Source organism: Tursiops truncatus, chromosome 3 (genome assembly GCF_011762595.2).
Source record: "Tursiops truncatus isolate mTurTru1 chromosome 3, mTurTru1.mat.Y, whole genome shotgun sequence".
In the NCBI taxonomy this organism is placed as follows: Eukaryota; Metazoa; Chordata; class Mammalia; order Artiodactyla; family Delphinidae; genus Tursiops; species Tursiops truncatus.
Window position 1 is genome coordinate 127,990,367 of NC_047036.1, and position 14,445 is coordinate 128,004,811.

At 38.8% G+C, this 14,445-nt stretch overlaps 1 long non-coding RNA gene across 1 annotated transcript in view; it reads left to right on the top strand.

The window, feature by feature from the left end:
• The first annotated feature begins 9,760 nt into the window (after positions 1 to 9,760).
• Positions 9,761 to 14,445, top strand: part of LOC141278348 (uncharacterized) — a 400,162-nt gene continuing 395,477 nt past the window's right edge. The window contains exon 1 of the long non-coding RNA XR_012330925.1: positions 9,761 to 10,402. This is a non-coding gene — a long non-coding RNA (uncharacterized lncRNA). The remainder of the gene's footprint in view (positions 10,403 to 14,445) is intronic.

Below are 14,445 nucleotides of genomic sequence, written 5' to 3' on the forward strand. Positions count from 1 at the left end.
TAGTCTGGGTAATAGCCTAATTTGTCATACCCAAGAATCAGCTCCAGGCTAGAATAAGATCAATGTTCACCACTTAAGGGCATTCAACATAGGCAAATCTTTTTATTTGCAAAGCACTGAACCCGTTCAAGCTGGTGCAAGTAAAGGAGAGTTTTAAAAATTTACAGGGGCATTCACAAAAATGAAATACACCTGTATACTTTGAACAACACAGGTTTGAACTGCGTGGGTCATCTTACACTGGGTTTTTTTTTCAATAAATGCATTGAAAAGTGATTACACTCTCCTTGGTAGGTTGAATCTGTGGATACAGAACCACAGAAACAGAAGGCCAACTATAAAGTTATACACGGACTTTCGGCTGTGTGGAAGGTTAGCACCCTTACCCCCCGAGTTGTTCAGGAGTCAACTGTGCTTTTCTTCAGAAAGGCATATGTTTTGCTGAAAAGGTCCTAAGGATTAAGTTTCCTCCTCTGTCCATTTTTCTTTCTCTGTTTGCATTAAAAATTGTTGATTGGTTTCTCTCTGTAATACAACTTTCTAAGACAACTTCTCAGTAAGAATGTAGCTGAAAATGACTATCCCATGTATGACTCCACGACTCCTCGACTCCACATGGCTTTTCAGTCTAAACATACACCCGGGTCGGATTATAGAGTTTTTTTTCTCTTCTTTGTTCAAATTCTCCAGGAAGAGCACTAATTATTTGCTAGCCAATTAGTGGCTTGCCTTTCCTTGTGTTGCCTTTTTTGAGTGTTAGGTTGTACAATTGGCTATGACTTGTAGTGGAGCACATGCTAAAACACACCTACTTTCATTCACCCCTCAACACGGGTTGGGAGGGAATTTCTCTGAGAAGAGAATGTGGGCTTACTTCTATCCGAACATTACATCCCACAATGAGTCTCAGCAGGGCGTCTTCTTTAAGTAGTGCTATTACCCTGAATCACAGAGGTGTCATGTGTCTGTCCCCTGTCATCTCTGTTAAGCAGGACTCAAACCAGTGGCTGGGAGTTTGGGTGAAAAGACTCAGTTACCAGAACAAAGATATTGAGATGTGTGTGGTCAAGGCTCCAGCCTAGTAAGCTTAGGTTCAGAACGGGATCCCAGTCTCAGAATGGTAGTGGGTATGCAAATCAGGAACCAACATAGAGGTTGTATCACATGGATGGGCCAATGTGACATGTGTTATTAGAAGGCTTATGACTTACAGCAATGACAGCAAAAGCTACATGGTGCATCAGAATCACCTGGGGAGCTTAATTTCAGGGCACCTGCCCAGACCTAGTGATCTGCTTAGGGAATTGTTTTGGCCAAAATCAGGTGGTGAATCTAATGGTGGATCAGATTTAGAAACCTCTGACTTACTAGGCACCCAGCTGCCTGCATACACTAGATTCTGAGCCATGCTACAGCAGCAAGAGCCTAGGTTTTCTCACTAGTCTACGACTCCTTTCTTTATATCTTTCTGCTGCCTTTAGAGTTGAAGAAGGACATCCCAACATTCTTTTATATCAGAGAAACAGGGTTTGTCTTGGGCTACTATTAGCTTTTATGCCATATGGTCAGGCTGGTAGAACTCAGGTTCAGTCTTAAGAGATTGAATTTTGAGTATATATGTCCATAGCAAATGGGCTCTATCAATGAAAAAAGTTATATTTTAATAAAATGTTTTTCAGTGACATACAATGACAAAGACTTTATTGCTGTTGTTATATATCTATGCTGCATCTCCTGGGAGTTTTCCTATGAGCTTTCCTAATTCCAAGACCTAGGTTAGTTGCTGAGGCAGGGGGAAAGTAGAGCATGGCAGAAATACCTTGGGTTTTAAAGCTTCTACACCAAAGTGACACACATCAGTATAGTTCATATTTCATTGGCCAAATCAAGCCCTTACTTCACATAGTCAGGGAAGTGTAGTCCTACTATGGGCCTGAAAGAAGAGACCCATTCATAAAACCTAGCACAGGGAATTTGGCCTGTTTTCTGCCACATCTCCAGCATTTAGAATAGTGTCTGGCGCATGGTACGTGCTTAAAAATATGCATTGAATAAACAGAGGAAGGGATAAATGTATGAAAGTAAAGTAACAACATGTATCACCCAGGGTTAACCTTGGTTCCTGGACACAGTTCTGAAATTATCTTTGTTGGAACATTTTAGGAGATAACTCCAGAAAGGACTGCATTTGGGAAAAAGGACTAATTTTCCTAAATGTATAATCAATGTAGATTATTCACGATTGGAAAGCCCTGAGCTTGAGGAGGATATGGGCTACATGAGTCCCTAGTTGCATTTTATATTGGTATAGGGGTCATTTTTTCATGTTCCTACAAGGGTATTTGGCGAGCCAGTTTGAATAGTTGTCTGATTCTCAAGATACTAAAGTGTGGGAGGTGTAATGGGGGGGTCATTTAGGGATTTCACAATAGAGCTGAGAGTAAAACCACCATAGTGGCAATTACTGTCATGGGGATCCCTTCTGAACCAAAATGATGACTCCTCTTAGGGTTGACATGAGTTTTTACATGAAATGGCCAAAAGATTGCACTTTGACCATCCTGGGAGACCTGGCTCCCAAATCCATAGGCACATTAAGATTAAGATTAACTTCCATTTCCCTGCTTTATCCTCAGCAAGCATGGGTCTTCAGAGCTACTTTATGCCAAAAGAAAAATATTTGCAAGTGCCCCTTCTGTTTCTGGGAAGTCTAAAACCTGCCCATAATTTGGCTAATTTGTAGTTGATTGTGGGAAAGATAATGAGTCAGGGGAATTGAGGGAACAGGGGACAGAGTTGCTAGGAAACAGATTTACTTCTCACATCCAGACAAATAAACTAAAGTAATGGTGTTAATGAGTCCAGTTTCTGACAATCTCAGTTCCAAGGAAGCACAAATACAAAGTCATATTGCCATGAAAAAGCACCAGAGGCAAAGGCTCTGGTGATGAGGGTGGAGCACAGTGTAATAGTACTTCTTAGAGCAGATTTGCTGATTAAAAAGAGGTACTGGATGGAAAGGGCTTAGCATGGTGTCTGCATAGAGGAGGTGGGCGATAAATGTTAGTCAAAATAATTATTAGTGTTATAAATATATATGCCATATTTATAAATAAGTTACTATTAGTCTTATCACCACCTTATAGGTTCTAGTTCTTCTACTGACTGAAAGCATGTCTTCCATTATGAGTTAAAACTTTTCCGAGTTTTCCTCTCCTCATTTCACCTCCTCTGCATTGATTGTTATAAAGGTTAGTGAGGTGAGGTGTGTGTAAGCAATTTATAAACTTGGATGATTTTTTTAAAAAATTGTCTTTTTAATTGTGGTAAATGCCACAGAACATAACATTTACTATCTAAACAGTTTTTAAGTGTACAGTTCAGTAGTGTTAACTATATTTACTAGATCTCTAGAACGTTTTCATCTTGCAAAACCTAAACTCTGTCCACATAAAACAAAAACTCCCCCACCCCCTCTCCCAGCCCCTGGTAACCACAATCCTACTCTGGGTCTCTATGTATTTGACTACATTAAATATAAGTGGAATCATACAATATTTAGCTTTTTGTACTAGCTTATTTCACTTAGCATGATGTCTTCATGGTTCATCCATGTAGCAGCATATGTCAGAATTTCCGTATTTTTTAAGGCTGAATAACATTTCATTGTGTGTATAGACCACATTTTTCTTCAGCCATTAATGGACATTTGCACTGCTTCCACCTCTTGGCTGTCGTGCGTCATGCTGCAGTGAATATGATTATATAAATATCTCTTCCAGATCCTACTTTCACTTCTTTTGGATAAATACCCAGAAGTAGATAAAAGTCAGTAAATTTTATGTCTACAAAGGACATAGTCTGTCCTTATCATTATTGCTAACAGCCACTCCAGGACCCAAGAGGGATTTTTACATAGCTCTATGGGGTTCCTTCTCTGCTGCTCTCTCCTTTCTCTGCACCTCAAATCCCAGTCATCTTAGCAGCAGTGAACTCTGGTCTTTTTCCTCAATGCAGCAAAACTGTTGCTGTCTGCCTGACTCTCTCTGCATCACAATTTGGAAGATGCCCTCAAGAAAAAAGCTGTTGTGAATGGGAGGGTTCTACCTCATGTGCTTTCCTTCTGATAGCCCTGCTTTAGTAATTGTCCAATATCTGTAAACAATTATTTGTGTGTGTGTGTGTGTGTGTGTATATATATATATATATATATATAGTTGTTCAGCTTTTATAGGAGAGATTAAATCTGATACCATCTACTCCATCGAGGGCAGAACTAGAATTTATCCTAGGTGTCTAGACACTTTTACTTTATCCTGTTGGGCGAGGAGACAAACAAACAAATCCTCCAAGCAAACAGACAAATTAAGAAAATAATTACAATTAGGATACATTCTATGAAGAAAAACAAAGGCACTGAAACAGGGGAAATGTGGGGATGGAGTGTAGGATTTTGGATTATGGTGGTCAAAGGACGCTGGTTTGAGGAGTTTTAAGTTGAGATTTAAATAATGAATAGGACCTTACTTATGTGAAGCAGAGGTAGGAGGGGAGAACGAAAGAGCATTCTAAATAGAAGTATAGATTCTGGATAAGTGGTGCTGGCCAAAATTTATGCTGCACAAACAAGAGCTAGAGTATTACATCTCATCAGAGTGCCATGTCTTTAAATAGATACCTCATTATAACTCATACTAAGAGCAAGGGGTCTGGAAACCTTGAAAGGGGAGGGATAAAGAAGCCAACACTCTGAGTGGGGATTGAGTATGGTCAGCATTTGGGGGTATGCTAGCGTGAATGCTACCTTCAGGTACCTGAAGAGCTATCATGGGGAAGACAGACAACACTCTAGCACATGGATTGGCAAACTACAGCCCAAGGGCAAAATCCAGCCACACAGCCTGCAAACTATGGATGTATTTTATACATTTTTAACTGATTATATTTTAAACGGTTATATTAGTATTTGTGTAATAGCCTCAATTTTGTTGCTTGGCCCACAAAACAAACTATTTATTATCAGGCCCTTTAAGAAAAGTTTGTCGACCCCTTGTTTTGTTTGGGGCAAGGGTTGCTCAGAGACTGAGATTGTCTTTGCCAATATTTTATTTAATATAGGTTCACTGTGGGAATTATAATAATTTCACAAGCCTGTAGCGTACAGGATAATGTCTCTCAAGCCAATAAAGAAATAACATCCTCCAAATCAATGATAGATTAATTACACTACTGCTCCAGGCAAGGGGACATGAAGCAATAAAGTCCAAATTTAGTTGAGATGTGCCTTTCTACCAACTGGTTCTCAGGGGAGGTGGTTTAGTCAACTGAGAGCTGATATCCAGCTGTCAGCACAAAGAACAAAAGTCTCCTGTTGCTACAGCGTGTTGCTAGGGAACAGTGGCATCACCGTTGATGGGCTAGATGATCTCTTCCTAGGGGCCATGGCACAGCTTGCATGACTACTAGTAAAAGAATCGCAATTACCAAGGCAGGAGCTAATGCCCCAGGGTCGTCAGAGAGCTATTTAGATCAGCAAGGGGTCACCTTGCCCAGACTGAACACTATCCCATAGTCCTTACAAACTCTGAGTATTTATTGTCTAAACGTCCCCACCACAGTTGCTTCTTCATATGTTCTTGTTAATAAGCCCCCAGCTGAGCTCCTGAGTGTTTATCGACAACCACAGATGTGGGTGATGACATCCTGACACACAGTTTCACCTTTATATCAAAACAATAACTTCATTCTTGGAAACAGCTTCACTCTTAAAAACAACTTCATTTTTGTCATAAACAGGTAGATTTGACATCATACCAAACCACCCTACAACACCCTTGCTCTAGATCAATTGCAGGAATTTAATTTGCTGTAGCAAAAGGAATGAATTAGCAAATTTGGAATCAAAAATTCTCTAAAGGGAAAAGATTTTCCTAGATGGAGCACTGTAAGGGCCTTCCTCATAGGCCTTCTCCTTACCCCTCATCGCACACTGGGTAGTTTTCCATCTACTCAGCGTGTGCATGAGAGGATGTCACTTGGCTTCTTGAGAAAAATGTGGAGGTGTTGGGCCACCTGGCCAGGAATTTGATTCTGTGAAATTGGGCAGTTTTCTTTTTGGCAGAGACAACAATTTGGTTTGAAAACACCTAATTAGTGACTGTAAGTAACACATTGTTTCACTGAATTAAATTATTTTATCAGCCCTCCAACTGGCTTTAGGACATAAAGTCCTTGAGTAACACGTTAGTATTTGAAATTAATTTGTTCCAGGTCACCAACAACCAGGGGAAGACTAGCTTATAGTTTATAATAAACTAGGCTAATTTTCCAGAAACTAGGCCATGGGCCCAGGTACTTCAAAAGGAAAATACTAGTTTCAGAGCAGTCTTTCTTAGCACAAACCACCCTGGTGATGGAACTTCCTGGAATATGGTATAGACTTCATTCATTTGTTTCTTTATCTGATAAGGAACTCACAGTCCAATGGGGAGACAGATAAAAATAATAATAAGTGTATGTATATGTATAACTGATTCACTTTGTTATAAAGCAGAAACTAACACACCACTGTAAAGCAATTATACTCCAATAAAAATGTTAAAAAATAAAATAAAAACTTTGGGTTCAATGCCAAGAAAAAATAATGATAATAATAAGTGTATGGGATATTCACTTAGTTTTTGCACTGTAAGGGAGGAAAGAGTTTTCCTTGACCCTCCTAAGGTCCCTGACTGTGTCTGAAAATTAAATTGATAAAGACAGATTAACAGGAAAACAACATATCAATACAAATTATGTTGAATTTTTACATGTATATGGGAGTCTTCACAAGAGAGTGAAGATTCTAGAAAATGACCATGGCAGGAAGGTTTGGTACCTTTTAGACAAAGAAAGAATACATTTGTGAAGAATTGACAAGACAAGGGATTTGAGCTAGGGATAGTCCAATTAGGACTAGGTAGTGATAAAGGTTAGCTTAACAAGGTTGATTTGCAGATTCCTCTGGGCTGTTAAGAGTCTGTCTCTGGAAAAAGAAGGATTTATATTCTGTCTTTAAACAGAAAAGGAGTTTTTTCTGTGTTTACTGCTTCTTGATTGCCTTCAGCTCAGGACAGTTTTATGTTGAAGAGACACAGTTTGGGGTGACATATTCTGTTTTCCCTCAGTGTGTATAGCATTATGTCCAGAGCACTGTAAACCATAGAACAGACATATAGTTTGACTTTGAGGGAGGCCAAATAAATTTTTATGGAGAAGATGGCACCTGGATAAAATCTTAAAAAATAGGGAGAGATTATTCACATGAAGGGAGTGGGGCAGTTGTGGCAAAGGTTTGGGTGGGAGAATTTAGGCAGTAAAGAGGCTGAGCCATGAAAAATTTAATGCATTTAGAAAACTTTAGAAAATCCTGTGTGACAAGATGAGAGTGGGAAGAAATGAGCCTACAGCGTCAAAAAATGGCAGAGCCCTGCTATACTAAGGAGTTTGCATTTCACCCCAAGGGCAGTGGAGAGCTACTGAAAGATATTAACAGTGACATGATTATATCTGAATTTAAAAATATAGGGCTTCCCTGGTGGCGCAGTGGTTGAGAGTCCGCCTGCCGATGCAGGGGACACGGGTTCGTGCCCCGGTCCGGGAAGATCCCACATGCCGCGGAGCGGCTGGGCCCATGCGCCATGGCCGCTGAGCCTGCGCGTCCGGAGCCTGTGCTCCACAACGGGAGGGGCCGCGACAGTGAGAGGCCCATGTACCGCCAAAAAAAAAAAAAAAAAAAAATATATATATATATATATATATATATATATATATATATATATGTTCTGGTAGCACAACTCATTGTCTGAGGGAAGAACAGACGCCCTCAGGCAACCTACATGCAGAGGCGGGGCCGAATCCATAGCTGAACCCCAGGAGCTGTGTGGACAAAGAAGAAAAAGGGAGATTTCTCCCAGCAGCCTCAGGAGCAGATTAAGTCTCCACGATCAACTTGATGTACCCTGCATCTGAGGAATACCTGAATAGACAACAAATCATCCCAAAATTGAGGCAGTGGACTTTGAGAGCAACGAAATATATATATTTTTCTTTTTCTCTTTTTGTGAGTGTGTTTGTATGCTTCTTTGTGTGAGTTTGTCTGTGTATCTTTGCTTTTACCATTTGTCCTAGGGTTATGCCTGTCCTTTTTGTTTTTTTTTAAGGAGAGTCTTTAGCACTTGTTATCATTGGTGGATTTGTTTTTGGTTTGGTTGCTCTCTTCTTTCTTTCTTTTTTAAATCTTTTCTTTTATTACTTTTTAATTTTTTAATTTTTAATAATTATTTTTTATTTCAATAACTTTATTTTATTTTATGTTTTTCTTTCTTTCTATCTTTTTTTCTGCCTTTTCTTCTGAGCTGTGTGGCTGACAGGGTCTTGGTGCTCCGGCTGGGTGTCCCTCTAAGGTGGGAGAGCAGGGTTCAGGACATTGGTCCACCAGAGACCTCCCAGCTCCGTGTAATATCAAACAGGCAAAGCTCTCCCAGAGATCTCCATCTCAATGCTAAGACCCAGCTCCACTCAACAACCAGCAAGCTATAGTGCTGGACACCCTATGCCAAACAACTAGCAAGACAGGAACACAACCCCACCCATTAGCAGAGAGGCTGCCTAAAATCATTATAAGTTCACAGACACCCCAAAACACACCACCAGACGTGGACCTGCCCACCAGAAAGGCGAGATCCAGCCTCATCCACCAGAACACAGGCACTAGTCCCCTCCACCAGGAAGCCCACACAACCCGTGAACCAACCTTAGCCACTGAGGGCAGACACCAAAAAAATGGGAACTATGAACCTGCCTCCTGTGAAAAGGAGACCCCAAACACAGTAAGTTAAGCAAAATGAGAAGACAGAGAAACACACAGCAGATGAAGGAGCAAGGTAAAAACCCACCAGACCAAACAAATGAAGAGGAAATAGGCAGTCTACCTGAAAAAGAATTCAGATTAATGATAGTAAAGATAAACCAAAATCTTGGAGTGAGAATGGAGAAAATACAAGAAACGTTTAACAAGAACCTAGAAGAACTAAAGAGCAAACATACAGTGATGAACAACACAATAAATGAAATTTAAAATTCTCTAGAAGGAATCAATAACAGAATAATTGAGGCAGAAGAATGAGTAAGTGACCTGGAAGATAAAATAGTGGAAATAACTACTGCAGAGCAGAATAAAGAAAAAAGAATGAAAAGAATTGAGGACAGTCTCAGAGACCTCTGGGACAACATTAAATGCACCAACATTCAAATTATAGGGGTCCCAGAAAAAGAAGAGAAAAAGAAAGGGACTGAGAAAATATTTGAAGAGATTATAGATGAAAACTTCCCTAATATGGGAAAGGAAATACTTAAGTCCAGAAGGGCAGAGAGTCCATTACAGGATAAATCCAAGGAACAACACACCAAGACACATATTAATCTAACTATCAAAAATTAAATACAAAGAACAAATATTAAAAGCAGCAAGGGAAAAACAACAAATAACATACAAGGGAAGATGCAGATGTAGGGAATGGAGTTGAGGACATGGGGAGGGGGAAGTTAAGCTGGGACAAAGTGAGAGAGTGGCATGGACATATATACACTACCAAATGTAACATAGATAGCTAGTGGGAAGCCACCACGTAGCACAGGGAGATCAGCTTGGTGCTTTCTGACCACCTACAGTGGTGGGATAGGGAGGGTGGGAGGGAGATGCAAGAGGGAGGAGGTATGGGGATATATGTATACGTATAGCTGATTCACTTTGTTATACAGCAGCAACCAGCACACCATTGTAAAGCAGTTATACTCCAATAAAGATGTTAAAAAAAAAATACCATTCAGATACATCTCAAATGAGATGACGACTACAGGACAGAAAATGAAGTACAAGGGAAGGGATGATTAGCAGTAAGAAACAGTACTGAGAGCTATGGGAGTATTGACTTGGGAACTGGGGAAAGGTTCATGGAAGAAGTAGTATTTGAGGTAAGCCTTGAGAGTTGGGTTAGTTTTTATAAGGAGAGTTGGTTGTGCTCTTTGTGAAGATGATATTGTTAGCACATGCTTGGAAGAGAGTGATGTGTATATGTATAAGGGAGTCATCCTTTACCTTCATAGGTAGGTAAGGGTTTGCAGTTCATGGTGTTTATTGCCATTCGTCTTCTCATTTGACTGTGACACGTTTTCATGAACATGGTAATTGAATGATCTCCTTTTCAGAGGTGAAGATGCTGACACTTGGGCAAAATGATGCTTCCAAACCCCCCACTTTGTAAGGAGAAGAATCATGGCTTGAACCCACATGGCACCAGATAGAATGCAGCATGAAGCTGGATCCAAATGGAAGGTCAGTCAGTTGCAGCTCATCTGTCAGGTAAGGACCTGGACAGAAATCGCTCTCTCCAAGAAGAATCTATTTTAACAATAGAATCAAGTCATGCTTGAACTGTAAATCCTAGAGGGAGAAACCTGAAGTTGGGATAGCAGAGTGGGGGTTTTAGAGGAATCTTCAAGGACACTGTGAACCAACCAAAACCACTGAAAGGCAGGAGTGACCATTCTTTTACTCCTGCGAAGTAATAGCTTGCGTGTGGTCATTTGGAAAGGTTGTACCAGAAATCCAGGTATTATAATAATAATTATTATTATTATTCAATGTGATTTTATTTTGTTGCTCAAATTATTCCATCTTTGGCCATTGGGAGCTTTTTAAGTTGTTTCCTGTATTCTTTTGACATACCTTTATCATTGTGGGTATTTATTTATTTATTAATAAATTAGCACTTCCTTACTTTCTGGCACTATAGGATGTTTCAGGCTCATCTTATACATTTCTTGTCCCAGTCCTAGCATCAGTAGAATCAGCCGTTTTTACAAAAGAGGCTTAGTTGGTTTTCTGTGTGTGTGTGTGTATGAATGATATTGGAACCAAGATCTGGGTGCTAGATGTGCTTTTTGCAACTAGGGCGCCATGGTTGCTAGGCAGTCTCAGCTGACAGAGCAAGGAAATATACTACCTTGGTGTATATATACATATCTATAAATATTTCTATATTTAACTATCTGTGTTTATATTAAGATAAATAAGAGTTCATCTTGGTGTCTCTAACTCTAATCCATTTCCACATAGATCATTTTAGGCTTCTCCCCTTGCTTATGTGTAATTTCTGATTTCAACAATGAAGAACCTTCCTCCCACCATCTGTTATTCAGTTTCTTAATTATTCCACTCCAGTATACATGCTTAATGGTTTCAGAGTTGACTTGCACCCCCATGGGGAAAAAAATTAGCTAGAGTCCAGTGCTTATGTATAGTTTCTTTTCCCTTTAATCTTACAGGCTCCACTAATTTCCAAAGTTAGGTTTATTCCATTCCCACAAGTAAGGATGCTTCATACATATGCAATATAGTAGATTCCTCCGTCACATTTTGCATTCCATCCTGAGATTCCCTGATTTCCTAAATCATTATTTTTAAAAGGTTTGTGTATGTTAGGTTCATTCTTTGTGCTACAAAGTTTTATAGGTTTTGACAAAGGCATAGTGTCACATATCCACCATTACAGTATCACACAGAACAGTTTCATTGCCCTGAAAACTCCACTGTGCTTTAATCACCCTCTTCAACTCCTGGAAACAAATTATCAGTTTACTGACTCTGTGATTTTGCCTTTCCAGAATGTAATGTGTATTGTGATCTCCAAGACATTCCCAGGATTGATGATTTACTAGGAGAACTTGTTGGACTCAGAATGTAATACTCACAGCTAAGATTTATTACAGTGAAAGAATACCAAGTAATACCAGCATAGGGAAAAGGCACATGGGCAAAGTCAAGATGAAACCAGGCACAAGCTTCCAAGATTTCTCCCCCAGTGGAATCACACAGGATGTGCTTAATTCCCCCAGCAATGAGTTATGGCATCATGTGTGAAGTGTTGTCTACCAGGACAACTCATTAGAGGCTCAGTGTCCAGGATTTATCAGAGGCTGGTCACACAGGCATTCTCTGTCTAGCACGTACCAAAATTCCACATTCTTAGAAGAAAAGAAGGTGTTCAGCATACACCACATTGTTTTCACAAGCAGTTTCAACATAGTGATCCACTCTTATGAATTCTTGGAATGTTGGGAATCCTTCTGAAATCTACTTCTTGAGATACCAGCCAAGGAGCAGCTTGCAAGCAGGTCTTTCGAAGGATAGAAGTCTCAGGCCTGCTGTGTTAACTCTTTTATGTACATGGTATACGTGAAGTCATACAGTCTGTAGATTTTTTAGGTTGGCTTCTTCCACTTAGCAAAATACATTTAAAATTCATCCATGTCTTTACATGGTTTGAGAGCTTATTCTTTTCTAATCACGGAATAGTATTCCATTGTTTGAACATACTGTAGGTTACTTATCCATTCACCTGGTGACGGATATCCTGATTGCGTCCAGTTTTTGGAGTTATTAACAAAGATTCTCTAAACATTTGTGAGCAAGTTTTTGTATGGACATGAGTTTTCTAATCAGTTGTGTACCTAGGAGTGTGATTGCTTGATTGTGTGATAAGACCATGTTTTGTGTTATAAGAAACTATAGTTACCGTACTATCTTCTGAAGTAGCGGCACCATTTTGCATCCTCACCAGCAGTGGATGAGAGTTTCTGTTGCTCCACATCTTTGCTAGCAATTGGTGTTATCTGTTTTTTTAATTTTTATGTTAGCCATTCTAATAGGTACACGGTAGTATCTCGTTTTCATTTGCATTTTCATAATAAGTGATGTTGAATAATTTTTCTTGCCATTCTATATCTTCCATCAAATGTCTTTTCACATCTTTTGCACATTTGAAATTAGGTTGTTTTCTTATTGTTGAATTAAAATTTTGTGTATTTTGAATACAAGTCCTTTATTAGATATATGTTTTACAAGTTTATTCTCTTAGTTTCTGGCTTGTCTTTTCATTGTCTTAAAAATGATGGCTTTCACAGAGCAGAAATTTTTAATTAAGTCTAACTTATTAATTTTTCTCTTTTATAATCGTAATCTTGGTGTTATATTTCAAAACTTACCACCAAACTCAAAGTGCATTATATTTTCTTCTGCAAGTTTTATAGTTTTACATTTTTATGACCCATTTTGAGTTAATTCTTGTTTAAGGTGTAAGGTCTGTGTGTAGGTTCATTTTTTACATATAGGTTTCTAATTGTTCCAGCATCATTTGTTGAAAATACTACCCTTTATCTATTTAATTGCCTTTGTTTCTTTGTCAAAAATCACGTGATGATATTTGTCCTGGTTTATTTATGGGCATTGTTCTTTTCCATTGATCTATGTTTCTGTTCTTTCAGAAATAGCACACCATCTTGGTTACTGTAGTTTGTAATAAGCCTTGAAATCGGGTAGTGTGTCTTGAAACTGTTCTTCTTCAGTACTGCGTTGGCTCTTCTAGGTCTGTTGACTTTCCATGTAAATTTTAGAATTAGTTTGTTGACATCTACAAAACATCTACATCAGAACCGTTAGTATACTAACGTGAATTATGAATATCTAGGAAGAATATATGCTTTGCAGCATTTCTCAACTTATGTGACTTCAGTATTCTTTTTTTTTTTTTTTTTTTCTGGGCCTGTATTGCATGGCCCCAGAGAGAATTCCTTTCTTTTAAGAGAAGAAAACAGTGACCCTCACAGAGGAGAAGATGTCTTGTTCCAGGCTAAGTTGATAATTTTATTAAGATTGAGGCCTGGGCTAGCAACCTATTTATATTGTGGCTGTAAATATATTTTGGTCACTTTTGTACATGACATATATATATCCACTTTTAGATAATTTTGTAGTTAGTATAAAAGCTCAGAGAAGCATAATGTAGATATTCTCGGCTTGAAAGATTTCATTGATTCATAGTAGATGAATGCCTTTTATCTAACTTATTGTCTCAAATAATAATGAGTGATTAAATGTGATAATGTATTTTATCTAATAATTTTTATTCATATTTTGATGTAAAATTGTACTACTTAATATTAGGGATAATAACATAATTATTAGGTAGCATAATTATTATTGTATTATTATATACTTCCAGTGTCCATTGACACCCATTCAATAAACATTATTGACAGCTACAAATGGCAGTGGGTTGAAAATACTCAAGTGGATCTGAAGCTTATCAACCTTACTGAGACTTTGTTGGCTTTAAAATTAATTCCCTTGACTCTTCTCACTCTCCTACGCATAATGGGGCTATGGTTTATTCCCCTCATCACTTAAACAGAGCGCTGTTGATGAGTGATTCTGAGAAGCTTTCCCTAAGACGGTTAAATTATTGGCCCCTCACTTAAATGCTGCTTTTCTGAAGCTCCGTCAGTTTATTCAAGCACTTCTGAAGGGCCACTGAAGTCATCCTCATGGGCCCCGGGATAAGTGGG